This window comes from Diabrotica virgifera, chromosome 5 (assembly GCF_917563875.1).
Source record: "Diabrotica virgifera virgifera chromosome 5, PGI_DIABVI_V3a".
In the NCBI taxonomy this organism is placed as follows: domain Eukaryota; kingdom Metazoa; phylum Arthropoda; class Insecta; order Coleoptera; family Chrysomelidae; genus Diabrotica; species Diabrotica virgifera.
In genome coordinates this window covers 171,260,441-171,279,725 of record NC_065447.1, presented here as the reverse complement: position 1 = coordinate 171,279,725, position 19,285 = coordinate 171,260,441, and positions in this window count along the sequence as shown.

Genomic DNA, 19,285 nt, shown 5'->3' with positions numbered 1-19,285 from the left:
TTCATAAACTATCCAAAATATTACTGTAACTTAAATTAATTTCGGATAAACAAATTAAATAACTTTTAAACTATTTGACCAATTGCTTTGGAATTTAGGGTGTAATTTAAGCACCATAAGTCTCAGCATTACATGTAATAAGAAGGTTCTAAGTTAATTTTTACATAAGTTATGAATGTTTAAAAAAACTCAAAATTTATGATTTATTTGGCAATTTTCTAAGTAACCAATAAGGATAGACATATTCAGCGAACGCCATATTGAAGTTTTTTATACGGTTTATGAGTTTATTACTCTCAAATTTGTTTAAAATGCCCAATTTTTTAGTAAGAGACGAAAAAAGCGAAAATTTACCGTTTTTTGATCTTCATTTGTTTATAACTATGTATATCATCAAAATCGGCTGCAGGAAATATATAGGTTATTATTATAGATGACCATATTACTCGAAAAATTTGGTTTCAGCCTGGAGGGGGATGTGTCACCAACACGATATTTTTTTTCCTTATTTCTCTGGTCTAAAAGGGAAATAATTATTGTTTTCGTCGGCATCTATTATGAAATAAATCTTTTCGTTTTGTTTGGCAGTTATAATCTTCGCGGACACCGATATAAAAAAAATTGTATCGCTAACACTTATCTAAGAGTTATTATTTTCATTGGAAATGTATTAGGAATCACATTATTCATAGGTTCCAGCGAAATATCCACACATAAATTAATCAAAAACGCGCTTCTTTATTTAAACGAATTTAAAAATAACACTTTTATATTATTCCTAGACGTTAATGGAACAATTAAAAGATACGAATTTATAATTTACCCGGAGTCTTCGGCTTCAGTGGTATTGGTATTATCGTAGGATACAGAAATATTTTTGACTTTTTGCTGTGCTTACCGCATACATACTTGAATTTTGAACAAACTATGTTTGTTTTTGCCCACCTATGGACCTTTTTTCTTTTAGATTTTGCTAATTTGACACATTAATGATAGGGTCCCTTTCCATTTTGGGATGGTGTTGAAGGTATTCAAGGGGATTATTTATAATCCACTGTCTAGTTTTTATAAAAGTATGCCATAGAATTATAAAAATTCTAATTATGCCATCTAATAGGGCAGTAGTACGCCGACAACTACTAATTATTTTACATTTTTAGGAACAAAGGTATTTAGAAAATCGGATGTAATGCAATGTTGTGGATACTTTTTAACCCTCCTTAGCCCTTCTAGGGTTAATCGCACGAAAAAACCCCAAAAACCTGAGTAGCCTTACCGGAGATTGGGTAAATAAGTCTCAGTGGAAATTAGGGTCAATGCCTACAAGGAACGGAGAAATGGTCCTCCGAAAAGAACGGTAAAGCGATGGGCCAACCACTTATCCTGGAAAAATACCATGGTTACGTGGTGTGGTTACATGATGCACAAATGGGGTAAACGACCATCCCCACTCTGTGACTGTGGACAACCACAAATCATCTATCACATTACAGAACAGTCTCCCACAAGATCATATCATGGCAGGTCAGAGGATTTCCTGATGGCGACTCCAGAGTCGATAGACTATGTAAATGAGTTAGATGTACGTTTGTGAACCTATGTATTGTCTGATACAAAATATATGTAAATGTAAATGTGTCAGGTGCCATACGCTAAATAAAAAACCATGGTTACGGAACCAACACAGTTCCGTAGCCTCGAATAACAGGACGGATTTACCGACGACTTTGGTAAATAAATATGGAATCTAAGACATTATCGTGGAATTTCAGAACTTTGAATAAACTTGGTGCGTGGAGAAAGCTACTAAATGAGGTATTTAGATGCAAAATCACAATTGCGAAATTCAAGAAACAAAATTGCTAGGTAATGAAATCAGAGACACACGAACACTATTTTACAAAGTGGTAAACCAACTGAAAACAAGGGATTTGACTTTGTAAGTCCTAGGCTTTCACCCACGTAAATGAATGTTCTATATTTCGGTCAAAGCATCTAATTTATAAATAACGCCGCCGGTTCAAAAGATTTAATCAGTAGTGAAGTTAAAACCTAAACTACATATTTGAACTCATCTTGTCAATACGCGTTCATTGATATATCATATGTCTAGTTTTGAGATATTTTTGGAAAACTTCCGGTCACAACTTTTGAACCGGAAGTTACATGAAAATCGGAAGTATATATTCGATTTATTCTTTTCAAGACGGATCGAATGATATACATCATATTGTCGTCCACTTTGGTTACAATTGAGTTAAGTGTCCTGATCGATTCACAATATCAATTTTCATAGTCTAGCAGAAATAACGAAGTCCTAGAAAGTACATAGAGATGGTTGCCTAAGTCACTCAATATTCAAGTCCAAAATTAAGATTTTGTTGTCAGGCAGAAGTCACTAAATGTTCGTTTTCTCAGATCTGTAATTTTGGACTTAGTGACTTTTGCCGCGACGACGACGATATATTCCAGTTAAACGATAAAAATATATTCACTTCCGGTTGTACCTCCAGAACCAGAATTCGCAACTGAAATTATTTACCCTCACTGTCTTGCTTGTAAGAAGTGTTAGTTGACACCTTATTTTTTCTTTATCTTTTATAATAACAGTAAACAATCCAACAGAGCAGATGTGATTACGGACGGATGGAGAGATGGACGTGGATAACTCAACATTTTCACCATTTTTTTAATGATGTAGAATGAGTGAAAACAATGAAATGCAATAATATGCTGTAATTACAGCTATTAAGTAAATAGTAAATAGCCGTTGAGGAAATATGAAAAAACATAATTCTTGCTAACAAAGACACTTCTTGCATACTTCTTTCTATCGGACGTGTTTGAATCTAAAGACATCCATAGAATAGAATAGAATAGAATAGAATAGAATAGAATAGAATAGAATAGAATAGAACAGAATAGAATAGAATAGAAATATGCTTTATTGTCATGAAAAATTGTACAATTTTATCGACAAAGCTTATAAAAATCAAGAAAACAAAACAATAACAATACAATTTACTAAAATTACATAAATCGTCAATATATAATAATAAACTTAAACAGAAGTAACCAATTGCAAAATTTAAGTAAATTTAAAATGCATAGTCCACCTAGTAATTAATAAGTTTAAAAGTTAGGCTGCTGCATATGACACCCAAATATAGACAAAAAAATGATAATAAAAATACTACTTGTGCAAAGGGTACTGTAATTTCTTAGTTATTGATTAAGAAAATCTTCTACTGAAGAATATGGTCTTTCAGATAGGTAGGCTTTTGTAAGTTTACGGAATTTAGGGAAAGATGCTGCAGATTTAAGTTGTAGAGGGAGATGGTTGTAAAGTTTTTTTTTCGGAATATAATATAGATTTCTTTACTAACTCAGAGGACGGGGTCGGCATATAGACGTCAAACGTAGAATTTCTCGTGAAGTAGTCATGATTAGGTCTTGGTGGAAAGACATGTAGATGTTTACGAATTAAGCAAACAGTTTCTAAAATATACAAAGATGGAAGGGTTAAAATTCTGTGATCTTTGAAGTAACTTGTGCAATCTGTTATTCTTCTGAGGCCAAACAGATATCTAATTGCTCTTTTGTAATTTGAAAATAACATCGAATTGGGCAGCTGTACCAGAACCCCAAAAAGGAAGACCATAACGAAGATGTGACTCGAACAAAGAAAAATATGTTATTTTGGAAGATGCTAAATTGAGTTCATTCGAAACAGATTTTATAGCATAGCAAGCTGAGGATAGTTTCTTCCTTAACAAATCGATATGATGGGACCATTTAAGGTTGCTGTCTAAAAAAAGACCAAGAAATTTTACAGAACCAACGGTACTGATCTGGCTGTTATTAAGAGGTAAGTGTTGAAGGACTCCTTTATAAGACAATGCTGCTGTTTTATCTACGTTAAACGAGAGTAAATTAGAGTCAGACCAGGTTTTTATTGTAAGTAGATCAGAAGTTATAGTAGCATGAAGAGTTGCAATATTTGAGTTGCTCCAAGAGATACTGGTATCATCAGCAAAAAGAAAGACTTTTCCATCGATTTTTAAACTAGTGATGTCATTAATAAAGATAAGGAAAAGTAGAGGACCCAATACTGAACTTTGAGGTACTCCACATACAATGTTTTTGAGACTAGAGTCTGTATCATTTGCTCTAACCAGTTGTTTCCTATCATCCAAGTAAGATTGGAACCAATCTAAAGAAATACCTCGAATTCCATAGAAATTTAGTTTTCTTATCAAAATGTTATGATTTACACAATCAAAAGCTTTGGCGTAGTTACAAAAAACGGTGGTAGTGTGAAGATTATTATTCAGTGCTTGATAAACCTCATGTAGTACAGAAAAGATGGCATCAGTGGTGCATTTATTATTTAAAAATCCGAACTGATTTTGTGATAAAATGTTGTTTTCAACTAGAAAGGACATAAGTCGGGATTTTATGAGTCTCTCAATAATTTTGGAGAGTACCGGTAGTAGTGCAATAGGTCTATAATTGCAGGTATTAGATATTTCACCACCCTTATGAAGAGGAAGAAGCTCCTATTCTGGTAGACGGCAAAGAAACAGACAAAATTTGCATTCAAAGAGGTGTCAGACAGCAGATCTAGCAGCAGCATAATCAATGTTAAAGTCCCCGCATAAAATTTTTCTAATTTTATGGGGCAGGTCATCTAACAAATTTAGCAGGTTCTGAAAAAATAGTTCCACGGAAGAGTTAGGTGATCTATAAATGCAAATAATATAAAGATTGAGATTTTTATTGTAAATTAACGAAAACTCAAAGAAGGCTTCGCTTAGCAGAAAGTCATATTTTGTTACCGAAGAAAAATCATTGCTCGTAGATAGAATTAGGGTGCCTCCGTAAGCTGAGCTTGGACGATCATACCTAGCAATTGTGGTGTACTTTTCTACAAAAAAAGGCTCGTTGACTTCAAGCCAGTGCTTTGTAACCGCAACTTAATTCCTCTAGGAACAAAAACAATTCATCAGTTTTGTATCTTATAGAATGAATATTAATCAGAACCATGCTAAAGTTGTTATCACTAAAACAACTTGAGGATTCTAGTCCCTCAGAACACGTCGTGATGTTTAAAAATTTCGTTTTGGAGAGGCAGCGGAATAGTAATTTCGGTGACATTCCCTTGATTTCTGCAGGTGAATAATTCTTTCAGAAGTGAGAAAGGATCTGTAAGCATCAAGATCAGCTTCCACCTGATCTGAACCAATCCCATAGGCATTGTTAAATTCCAGCAGAATTCGTCGTAGATCTTCAGTCTTAGTGGGAAGTCCCTCGAAAGCCAAAAAGAGTTTAACGCTTGTATTGGTAAATCCATCGTAAAACACTGAAGCTGGTTGGTCGTGTAGATAAGCAAGATGAAGTTTAATGGCTTTTAAGATATCCGGTTCCCTTAATCTGGCTAGAAGATATCGACTATTCGAGTTATTGGTTAATCTAACTCTTGGTGGGGTCAAAGGATCCAGATTTATCGAAGGTTCTAAAGTATCCTCCTTAATGAAATTTACAGGCGAATGGAACGGATTCTTAGATTTACAAACTTCGATGGCCTGCTTGTCTGTACGTATGTTTGTGTCTTCGACTTCATCTTTGTTCTTGCGAGAATTGGTAATTGGATTTTCCAAGGTGACAGGACATCTGAGATTCTTCGGATTCTTATGTGACTCAGATGAAAGCGTTGGTATAGGGATAGGGAAGTAAATTTCAAAATATAGAAAATGATCATACGACCAATAGAAATATGAAATACGAAAGAGAAATATGGATCATGACCGCAAAGACGATCAAACTCATACTTTTGAAAGAAAGATATTGAGAACGATACCTATTGCTACCCATCTGTGATATGGTGTGTAGAGAATTGAATAAGGTTCAACCACGAAATATATCAATATTACAAAAAACCATCTATAGCAAATTATGTAAAAATACAAATATTGCGCTGGGCAGGTCACCTTATAAGAATGAAGAATAATATAGCACTCAGTAAAATGCTTACAGAAGCTATGACGGGACGTCGGTCAGTAGGAAGGAGAAGGAAGACGTGGATAGACGAAGTGAGAACCGATGCTAAGGAGATATTTTGGGTATATAATAGGAGGAAAGCAAAAATTTTAAAACTAATGAAAGAGAGAAAAAATATTAACGGGAGAAACGAATTGAAATAAAAAAAAAATTATATAAGTAAAAATAAAAGAGACCCCAAAATTGGTTAACAGATCAACTTGTAACGTTACAAACGCCACATCTTTGCTATTTTATTTTTAAATAATTATTTTACTTAATTTTCTTTAATATTTCATTAATAATCATCTTCTGTATTTGTTTTACCAGTTTTCTTCGTTAAAAACTCGTTGGCGCTCTCTTTTATTATCTTCTATATTTAGTATATCTCTTTTTATTTAAATCATCAACGGACATGCCTGCCACCTCCTACGTCCCACTGTCATGGGGCTCCATGCACATACGAGCTCAAAATTTCGAGCACATGAGCAAAGAAGAATTTGAAGATTCCTTCAAAATTCGTTTTAAAACAGGCCCAAGGGGAAAATCAACCGTCCACTATGTGGCGGAAGTGTCCCCTGGGTTAAGAAAAGCATTAATTAGAGACAGAATTTACATAGGATTCAGTGCGATCAATGCCAAGGACTACATAGTAGTCCCCAAGTGCCTCAAGTGCCAAGACCTAGGTGGTCATGTCGCTAAACATTGTTCCAAGGAAACCGCATGTAGCCATTGCGGAGGTGCTCATGAAAAGAAAGAGTGCGACAAAGCTGAACAGCGAAAGACTTGCATACCGTGCAAGGCGAGAGGAAAGGCAGAGTGCAATAAAGATCAGAAAGATTGTCCAACACATAAGATGTTGACAGACAGGTTGATTCTCAAAACTGACTGGGGTAAATAAATTCGATCGTGAAGATTGTGTTAATCAATCAACACGTGAGAATGAAAACCCTGTGGATGGACAATCTTCTAAAACACCGTCAAAACGATTCCGAGATCGACTACGATTACTTTCCTTTAGATGGAAAAAGAAAAATATACCAAATGTCAATAGCGACAAAGACAAACCGCAGACAAGAGATGAGGGAGTGTTGGCTCTGTATGAAAATATGGAGGTCAACATGAGGCTATCGCGTCTCGAGGAGGCTTCCATACTGGTTGCTGCCTTGAGGCACATAGTCAGAAAGCTCCATCAAAGAGGCGACAAAATTACGTTTCCTGTTCCTGATGCGGTGGATAGAATTCAGCTCAAATGCTTGAACATACCCACGAACGCAAACGAACTGCTGCCACTGCTGAAACAAGTCTTCAGTAGGAGGGGGGAAGTCTTCAATCTTGGGGAACTTTACAGTGACTTTGTGAAAACCTATGGGAGAATTGCAACGGATTATACTCAAAAATGGCCACTGAGTCAAATACACACTCGACATCCGTAAGAATTAAGATGGGGCAAATAAACTGTATGAGAAGTACTACCGTACTTCATGAAGTACGGAAATTTGCAGAAGAACAGAAATTAGACATTGTGTGCATGCAAGAAGCATACACAAAACAGGCAAAAATACAGTTTATGCCCCTTACATCACAAAAAGCGAGTATAGGCAATAATCCCATGGCGGTCACAGTACTGTTCAACAGCGAGATGAAACTTTTCCTGCTGAGGCAGTTCAGTGATGAGCACTGCGTATGCGTTGAAGTACTAACAAAGGTTGGTAAAATAATAGTTGCGAACCTATATTGTCAATTCAACGATGACATAGAACCTTACATAGAAAAAATGAGAGCGATCTTTCTAGCATACAGAAATGAAAAAGTTGTGGTTGTGGCGGACGCTAACGCGAAATCGGTATTGTGGAACTCACCACAAACGGATGAGAGAGGCGCATTAGTTGAGGACATTATTAATGAACTACAACTAATTGTGCACAATAGACCAGGAAATCCGCCAACCTTCCAGAACAGAGCAGGCGCAGCCAGTAACATAGATATCTCGATATCAAATGTGAAGGCAGCTAACCTGGTCAAAAATTGGAAGGTTGTAGAACATGCGACCACCAGCGACCACAACTTTGTTGTTTTTGAACTTACAAATACGGCAAATAGCACGTACTTGTCATCGAAGAAATACAATCTAGGTAAAGCAAATTGGGAGCAGCTGAAGGCTGAGTTCTTGCCACCGCGTCCTATACTGAGAGGATGCAATGTACATGAGGAAGCCAAGCAATTAACAGCAGCAATAAGAGCAGCTATGGATATAGCAATACCGAAAGTAGCTTCCGCCAAATCGGTAATAAACACAGCTTGGAAGGAAAGCCTGACGAGATTGAGAAGCAGAGTTAGGTTAGCGCGTAAGCGTTACCAGCGATGTGGAATCTATCTCGAAAGGCAGAGACTTCTGCAAGAATATAGGGATATAAAAAGCGAATATAAAAGGGAAATAGTGCAAACCAAGGCGAAGAGTTGGGAGATGTTCGTATCAAGAAATCTGGAGCTGGACATGTGGGGTGTCCCATACAAAATTGTATCCAACAAAATAAAAAGCCCAATAATGCTTTCAACTCTGTTGAAAGAAGACGGCTCGTTGACAGAGAGTTGGGAGGAATCAGCGGACATATTGTTAGATGTGTTGCTGCCACCTGATGACCTAGAAAACGAGACTGAAACACAAACTCAGATCAGAAGGGCAATGGTACAGAGGTATGAGACGCCTGACGTGCCAGTGACAGAGGAGTTCACAGAAAACGAAATCAGAGAAAACTTACGAACAATGAAGAAAAGAAAGGCCCCTGGGCCTGACAATATTCACGTTGAAATATTACAAGCTCTAAATGAGCAAGTAGTACCCACTCTCGTGGCCTTATACAATGAATGTATAAGGCAAAGAAAGTTTCCCAACAACTTCAAACAAGCTGATGTTGTAATAATAAGCAAAGGAGAAGACAAAGTTCCCACACAGCCAAAATCCTACAGACCCATATGTTTACTCAACACTATGGGAAAACTGTTCGAAAAACTGCTGTGTGCAAGGCTGAATCATGTACGGAGCATAAACGGGTTACACCCTGACCAGTATGGATACAGGAGCGGGAAATCCACGGAAGACGCTATTAACAAGGTATATGAAATCATCGATAGTAGTGAAGGGAAATATGTTATGACAGTGTTTATAGACGTTTCTGGAGCTTTCGACCATCTCTGGTGGCCTGCGTTCTTTGAAAAACTTCGGAGAATGCGGTGCCCTGGGGACTTGTACGGAAGCTTTAGAAATTATTGCCAAGATAGGTATGCGAGTCTGAGCTGTCCAAATGCCAAAAAGACCAGGCATATCACAAAGGGATGCCCTCAAGGTTCGGTATGTGGTCCCATATTTTGGGATCTCATGCTGGAAGAGTTGCTTGACGAAATGACTGTGTGTCCTGACGTACTAGGGTGCATTGCTTATGCAGATGATCTCCTGCTCATAATAGACGCTGATTCGAGAAGACAATTAGAAGGTAAAGCAAATGATGTACTAGAGCAAATCAGCAATTGGACATCGAAAGTTAAGCTTTCGATCTCACAAAGTAAAACAGTTTACAGTTTGATAAAAGGTAGGCTGGAAAGAGATCCCATAATAAGGATCGATGGAAGGCCTATTAAAAGAACTAGTACAGCAAAATACTTAGGAATCGTTATTGATGAGTCGAGGCTCTTCAGTAAGCACATTACCAGCGTCTGTGAAAAAGCAACGAGGTTGATGCATGGCATTGCGAGCCTGGCGCAGAGGGACTACAGGGTACCGTTCCGTCAAGTAAGGGTTTACCTTAGCTCAATTCTAGCGTCCATAATAGGGTATGGAGCCAGCACGTGGGCACACAGGTTAAAGAACGTGAAAAATAGGGAAAAAGTTGATAGAGCTCAGAGAGGCTTCCTTGTCAGAATGACTGGAGCCTTCAGTACAACACCAACAGAAGCCCTAACAGTGCTCACAGGAGTTTTGCCACTTCATCTAGAAATAACTAGAAGGGGAAGTCATTACTGGCTTCGGAAACACAAATATGAAAAAGTAATCGAAATTCTGGGTGTACATGTACACAGCAGAAATGAGATAAACAATGAAATAGAGAGGAAGCGGCAGGACGAATGGGATGCGTCTGTGAAAGGGAGAAGACTTTATCAGTATATACCACGTTTGAATGAAATTCCATCATACTTTAATCCAAAACCTGGGTTAGTGCACTTCTTGACAGGTCACGGCCCATACCCTAGTTATTTGCATAGATTCAACCTCAAGCAGGATGATCTATGTGAATGTGGACAGGTAGGAACACCCGAGCATGCGATATTTGACTGTGACATCTACGAAGATGTCGGAGACCTAAGACAGCGATTACAAGCACGACAAATAATTGAAATATTGAACGACGAAGAACTTTATAACAATTTAAATGACCTAACAGATAGAGTTTCCAAAAAACAACTGGAACTCTACAATGAACGACGAAACATACGACGAAATCCTTAAAAACATTTTACCATATAAATTTTTAAACTTAACCACGTAGGTGGATAATAAAATAGTGAAATTTATCTATAGTAAACCTCATTGTTAAATGAACTTGAGAGTTGGTAATTGGGTGCATCGCGGAACTCTCTGGACAAGGTTTTGGACTAAGGGTCTAATGGCTCACCAGAACCGCCAGAGGGGAAAGCTATGCACTATAAACAATTGAAAACTTCAAGCGAGTTCGGACTACGGTAGTAGTTAGTAGACTAGGATGTTATGATAGCAGGCCGCACTCAAGGTTGAGGGTGAGCAGCTCACGTTTTGAGTGCGGGCTGAAATCATGACTTAGGGTGAAGTATTAACTTAGTAATAGATTCTTAGGTGTAGTTTAGCATTTGTAGGTCAATGCTGCATGTATGAAGGTTTGACATTGCATGATGTACAACCTTCAAATAACTCTACTTTAGTTGATTAGGACCTACTATTTTATAGAATTAGTGTTTAGTTAATTTGTAGTTAGTTATTAATTATAAATAAAAATAAAAACTGTTCAGAATTAAATTAAAATGTTCAAAACCCGGCCAGGATTAGATTCCAGATGCCTGGCCTTAATGTAAAAATAAAAGATGAAAAAAAAAAAAAAAAAGATGTCATGGCAGTGACATTTCGTGTCTCAATTCTCAGTATGGTGGTGGAAAATTAATTTCGGTATAAAAGCCGAAGAAGCTTCAAAATTAAAACATTTCTAGACGAAGTAGTTTTCAATCCTAATAGTAAATTATTAATATTGAAAATATTAAAAATATTACTAAAAGATTTTTAAATTGAAAACTTATTGGTACACTTTCCTGGTGACACCTCCAAGACTTCTACAATTTGCAAGTCAAATTGATGCTGCAGTGAAGACGAGAGTGAAGGAATTCTACACTATGCAATTCACATCCCCCCGTCTGCAGCTGGTAAAGTTCCAACGGAAAAATGCACCTAGTTACTCTACGGAGTAATACGACTAATTTAACATTACTATTAATAATAAAACATTCTATTTCAACAATCATCTCTCTTGGGGAAAGAATATTACATACGATATTTTAATTAGATTTCTACTTCTAACAGTCTTTCTAATATTTTTTTATAGTCATTTTTTCCTATACCTAACCTCGACTCTAAACATGCCTTGATATCTTAATTTTGAATATTTCATTTCATCTATTGATATGCTTTTAGTAATCAGATAATATAACTATTCTCCTAATCCTAATTCTATTTAATTTATCCTTGCCATCTACTACTTTCTGAATACTATTTGGCAAAGGTACATTTTGGTTTTCACTTCTTGATGTTTGATATGTGTTTTTATCTTATAGTTTTTGGAAAGGAATCAAATCTTTCTCCCTTCGGGAGCCTCCAGCATAAAGCCTATCGCCGGCGATGACACTAAGACTGACAGCAATGAGACCATGACATCTAGACTGCAACAACTACCATCTCCAGCTGCAGGGGAATAGGGGCGAACATCTGCCCAGGTCTACAAGAAGTCTACAGCAGTAGTGCCCATTCGACATCAAGAAGTTACCATCGAACCAATACCAAAAGCCATAAGTGTAATCTACAAATTGTTAGTTTTTGGCAAGAATTCGAATATATCTGTTAATGCATTTAATAAGTCACATTTTTATTCTATCTTTATGAACAATAAACATGATTAGTTAAAAATTCTGTTTTGTTTGCTTTCATTCTAAACTTTCAGAGTTCATATTTAAGAGTAGGACAATACGAACACACACCCTGATAGACTGAACTAGGCTGGGGTGAACGATAGCTATCTTAGTTGGTTGAAATATTATTTTCAATTAGCTGGGGTAGTCTATTGCCTTTTTCGTTTAAAACTCTATAAAATATATATTATACAAAATACGACAGCATTAACATTCACAAAAAAATTAAAATAGTTAAGAAATATTAAAAAACTAAATATGGAATTGGATAGGACACATTAGATGGTAGGACACATGACATATAGAATTCAAATGAAACTTGGCAGGACACATAGGAAAAAAGAAAAACAATCGTTGGTCGAAGCCAATTGTTGAATGGTGACCAAGAGGAAATAAGAGAAGTAGAGGCAGACTTTAAACCAGATGGACTGACAACATCAAGCGAATATCTGGTCACGAATGGATGCAAAACCAACGAACAGAAATTAATGGACACACCTAAGGGAAGCTTACACGCGACCATGGTGAATAGCTGTTGATGATGATGAAAAAACTAAAAGGGAGCACAGGCCTGTAACGATATGCATTCTGCCCGGCATTAAGCGGCTCGTCAGCAGAGGATCGAACGCGCATCGATACCAACGTAGCTCCCCTAAGTTCCACCTCTCCGGTGGATCCAAGGAGTGACGGGCAGTCGAGAGTGTATTTAAGAAAGAGCCGAGGATCTTGAAATCAGTTTCACTCAGTGTACTGAGCTGAAAAAGCACTCAAGGCCGCCAGCAGGAGGCCACCCAGTTCCAAACGGGAGCAAGCGGCAGTTACGCGACGGAATGGGTCGGAACCTGCTGGGGCTAAGGAACTCTGTATTGAAGATATGCTTCGCCGGCAACTGTGTAACCGCAGTGAGCGGTTCCTGCCATCTCCGATCCGCAGCTGTTGCATGGGTATCTGTATATAGTATTTTTACTACAAAAACGTTATTACGTAGGTCAAAATTTTTGACCTAAGAGAACTGTCAAAACATTAGAATGTGACTTTTCATTATTGCTATGTTTATTATAAACACGGCAATAATGAAAAGTCACATTCTAATGTTTTGACAGTTCTCTTACGTCAAAAATTTTGACCTACGTAATAACGTTTTTGTAGTAAAAATACTATAGTTATTTATATTTTGATTGTGAGAGTATGTGTGGTTACACTGGATTGAGGTGAAATCAGAATACGAGTTTGTGTGTAATTATGAATATATATTAATTCGTTATAGCGAGATTGCTGCCTGTGTTTTACTAATATTGTTATTACGTTTTTGATAATAGTAAACACAATTGATTTTTATTTTACTGACGTCCGCCAAGGGGATTTTCTTCGGGAGCGGAGCGAAGACGGAATTTTATTTTATTTTATTTATTTTAATTTTGCTTCTTCTTCTTCTTCTTCTTCTTCGCGAGACTAGGATTACTCCTGTTTGTCTGCCTCTTATTCTGTTTAAGTTGTTGTTGACTGTACATTGTCTTTCCACCTTTTCGGCGGCCTTCTGGCGGGTCTTCTGCTATACGGCTTGTTGTTTTTACAGATGTTCGCTAATCTATCTGGTTCCATTCGGTTTACATGTTCGTTCCAGTTTTTCTTTCTTGTTTTTATCCACTTGTTAATATTTTGAATTTTGCATCGTTCTCGTATACTTCTGTTGCTTTGTCTGTCTCTTAATGATATGCCCGCTATTGATCTTAATACTTTCATTTCGATATTGTTGATTTGTTGTTTCGTCTTTCTTTTATCGGTCCTTGTCTCCGCTGCATATGTTAGGATAGGTCTTACTGTCTTGTATACTTTCATTTTGTTTTCCGTGGTCAGATATTTGTTTCTCCATATGGTTTCTCGGAGGCAACCACTTACTCTTGCCGCTTTTGTTGCTTGTGTTGTGGTCTCTGTTCTTATATTCCTGTCACTAGTGATCTCGACTCCTTGGTAATTGAATTTCATTACTTGTTCTACAATTTTGCCGTCTGTTTCTAACTTGCATCTACGCGGCTCTTTACTTATCACTATACATATAGTTTTTAATTTTGCTCGGTAAAAAATATCCATAATATATTTATTAATTTGAACCTGTGTTTTACTGAGCCTGTCGTCCAAAAAAGAACTACCCGTTGCAGGCTTAAGAAGGATTTCTGGCTGGAAAATCTTTGAAAGTGGTATAATTGCAGCTAAGCAAATCTTTTTAGAGCGACTTCTCTAAGCAGATAAAAGAAGAAGTTAATGAGTCATTGTTGATCAATCAAAAATAATCTTCAGCCTTTTTCTTTCTAAAACAATATTTCTTTCTTAATTTCTTTTTGTAATGTTAGACAGACAATTATTACCGTTGCTACATCGCCTTTGATAATGTATGCCGCAGTAGTAGATAAAGCATTAGGACGAAATAATTCCAGACTGACCTATAAACCTTAATGTTGTTCTAAAGCTATTTTCTTGTGGCATTTTTATAATCAAGTATATTCAAATGGGAAATAAGCCACAATTTTACCTAAAAATGATTTTATTAACGTTTCGACGTTAATAAATAATAACGACGTTAATAATGACGCCCAAGTCGGGTGTCGTTGTCAAAATACAAAATAATTGAACGTCGAAACGTTAATAAAATCATTTTTAGGTAAAATTGTGGCTTATTTCCCATTTGAATATACTTGATTATAAACCTTAAAACAATGAAAATACAAAATGTATATCCCTTTTATACCCAAACGATTTCGTGCATACACGAGCTGTGTTCTCAATTCCTTTCACTATAATATATCCAACGAAACTTTTTCAATTAACACACAAAAAGCACTTATTTGGACTCTTTGCAATTCAACCAAAAACTAAATACATTTACTCTGGTCACTAAATCGTTTAGCTATGGCAATTTACATAATGGCCCTAATAACACTATATTTTGTTCAAAAAAGACAAACCAAAATGGTGTAACAAATCACTTTGAAAATGTGAAAATACTAATCAATTGAGTTAGAGCTATGTACAACTCTGTCCAGACACATTAACCTAATTGAACTTTCGATTTAATCATTTCCAAACAAAGCTTTTAGACGAGTCCCTAATTTCTGTATTTCCAGCTTGCATGTAACTTGCAGAATACAGAAGCAAAAACAACTTCATCGCGACTCGACTGTACGAAACATTAGATTCTAGTAGAGGTGATTTTGTTCAGAACTTATTGTGAAATTGTGAAAGGAGAGAGTCAAGTCAATCGTTAACGGGAAACTGATTCGGATTGATGCTGGTGTACTTCATTGAGTTTATAATAATTTAAGTGAATTATGGACGAATTAGAAGTAATGGAAGAACTTTATAAATTTATAAGTCCCATTTCTCTGGACCCATTTAATATTTATCGAGAATTACTACAATGTATCGAGAATTACAAATTTGCACTTTCCCGCACAAAGTAGAATAACTTGTAATATGGCATTATAACATAACAGAATATATGCAATAAACTAATATTTAGATATTATTTACTAATTTATTTCAAATTTATCTTATTATGTTCATGGTTTAATGAAATTAACGTGATTATTTCATTCATAGGAGATTCTGACCAATAAAAAGCTACAGAAATAAAAATTAAACTGATAATTTTTCATGTCGTCGTCATGGAAACCAATGTCGTCGTCATGGTAACCAATTATTTTATGAACTTGGTTATGACAAACTTATCAAAGAATTAATTTGTGTATTTTCACTCCTAACTAAAAATTGATATAACTCTATTTGTTGTGGCTTTTTTCCAAACGTACGGCCCTAGAAAAAATATTGTTCCTAACTCATGCGGAAAGTGTCTTTCCCACACTCGACTGCTTGCCCGAACTTAGCTATCGCGTCGTTCGGATGAACGGCAGTCTCGTGCGGGAAAGTATCACTTTCCGCACTAGTTAGAAAATAGTATATTGTGCAACAAGTGCAGAAAGGTACTAATTTCTCACGAGTTTGAAAAGTTGCGGTACGAGCGCAAGCGAGTGCCGCAATTCAAACTAGTGAGAAATTACTTTTCTGCACGTGTTACACACTATACTTTTTCTACAACCACAGTTTTTGCTAAAAATAAAAATCACAACTTCCAAACGAGAATTTATTATAATAATAAATTATAAGTTTTAAACTGTATTTAATTAATACTAATCAATTTAAATTCCGTATACCTACACAAATTACACAGAAATCAGTTAAAAAAATAATGCACTGCCTTAATTTGTTTGAAGTTAAACCAGATTTAAACTATTTTTTCTACAACCGTGTTACAAATTAAATTTTTAGCTCTCCATACGAGCGTTAAAAATGCTACTTTAAGGCACTAGTGCTTCAAAAATTTTATGGCACTGCAGTTTGCTATTGACCGTATAGGCAATTTTGATGTAATGTCAAAAAAATATAAAAATGGAATGTCAGTCAAGTTCAAGTAAAAGTTTTTGTAGATATTGTCCTGTAATTACGTTTGTAGAAAAAATATTGTAGGATATGCGTGTTAAAAAGTACATTTTTAAGGCACTCATGTGAATTGTAGAACCCGCTTCGCTTATTCTGCAAACTTTCACATGCGTGCCTTAAACGTGTACTTTTAACAGTTATATTATAAATAACTATTAAATAATTATTATAAAATAATGTCACATTTGACGTTATATTTATGCAGACACAGATTTCCACTACACCTACTTCATTCGACGTATCTTGCTGAGGTAGCTAAATCCTTATTGGTTAATTGGTAATTATAAAATGTTTATTAAGAACAAAATTGTAAGATAAAACAGTTGTAACATTCATAATTTAATTTCTATACGATAATTAAGTATAATAATTGTCTTACAGGTTATAATATAACCTTTAAACAATTTATTATACTTAATTATCGTATAGAAATTAATAAATATTATTTGTGTACACTTTAACCACATGTCTAAACAGAACATATATTATAACGTTACTCAGAAGGTGGTAGTCTAGTGTGCAGAAAAGAACTTTCCGGCCCAGAAACGTCACTTTTCTGCACAATTATGTTATAATATATCTTATACTGTGAGAAAATATCAACTTTTAAGATAAAACTGTGCAGAAAAGTGCATTTTGAATAGTGGTTGTAGAAAAATAACTATTTTCTACGGCCGTGATAAAACAGCCACTTTCCTGCACGCATGTCCCTTCCGAAAGTTGCACTTTCCCGCACTAGTGCATAAAAGTAAAATACGTTGTACTATGACTTTATAATATGTTATAAAACACGCAATAAACTAATATTTAGATACTACTTACTAATTTATTTCAAGTTTATCTTATTGTGTTAATAAAATTAACGCGATTATTTCATTCATAGGAGATTCTGACCAAGAGAAAGCTACATAAATCTAAATTAAATCGATTATTTTTTAATGATTTTAACTTCCAATCGTATAGTAAGATATTTGATCACGTGTTTAATTCTGTCCAATCAGATTAAAATTATACTGAGAATTATTTACTGTAGAAAATTACCGATAGAATTTTTTTAAGTAGATTGTTTCTGTTTTGGCAACCAGTTTCCTAGTTTTGACAACTGTCACATTTAAGAAAATATCCATAATATTCGTATTAAAAAATAATCTTACGGATATCACACGACAGTAAGAATAAATAAGAAAATAATGCTTCATTTTTACTCAAATTTGTTGTCATTGGGCAATAGCCACTCGAGCATTGCGGGCTCTCGTGTCTATTGCCAGACAAAAATTTTTGGAAAAACTGTCGCATTATTTTCAATTTATCCTCACCCTCTTGTGATATTATACCCGATAATTTTTGATAATTTCCCGTCGTCAAGTATGTTACGTCAGATGCCCTTCGTTGCTATGAAAAAATACATTCAGTGACATTAATGACAATTGAATGGTGGGCTACAACAATGTTGTAAGCGACAGAATTAAGATTATGCAGGAGATGGAAAAAACTTATTGACAAGTCATTTATGACAATACGGATACCAATATTGCGGTACGAAAAACTCGGGGAAGGTAAAATGTTTTTAGCCTGATTGAAAGATGCTCGCATTGGTCATTGGATATACAATAATATTGCATTAAAACCTCACTTTGACCCAATCTGTCGCTTACAACGTTGTTGTAGCCCACCATTCAATTAATGTTTTAAAAATTATAAAAGTGATGACTTTCAACCGTCAAATTAATATTTATAACAACTGTGTGTTTAATTGTACTAATTTATACTTACATAAATAAATTACAATAAAATTTTGGTGTTGAACAATTTTATTCATGAAATAATCGCAACAAATTGCACTCGATCTCTAAAATTAATATAGAATTTTAGAGCTCTTGTGCAATTACTACTGATAATTCGTTGAAATAAAATTATTTTGACATAATATTCAAAAGTCAAATCAGTAGACAATAACAATGGTTTTCAATAGTCGTCATGGAAACCAATTTGATGTTATTGGAAATATGGTTTTGATCACCTTGTGAGAGAACGTATTGAACAATTCAATTATCAGCTTGCATCGGTGATACATCTCGGTAGGGGAGCCCAAACGAGAATTTTTTCAGTTACTCGAGCGCGTCAGATTATTACATGGAGAGAAACCTTGTACCCTGAAAATGTACCTCTACCATTTATATTATTGGCTCTTAATGCAGGGGAGTTTGTTAAGGGGGGCCGAAAATAAAAATCTATCCTTCGGAAAACTCGACATCGTCAGATTAAGATAAGGTAAGTTAAGTAGGTACATGCAAAATAGTGTATATTTCAAAAATCTGACGATTTTTGGGGGCGTAAGGAAATGGGCGAGTCCCAAAGTTTCACAAGAAAGAAGCGAATATTTCGCGAAATGAATGACAAATCGAAAAACTAAAAAAATACTTTCTCAATAATTTTAAAAATCTATCGAATGATATCAAACACGACTTCCCGCAGAGAGGAATGGGGGGTAAATTTAAAATTTTAATCAAAAATGAATAACCATGTTTAATTTCGTTGCAACACGAAA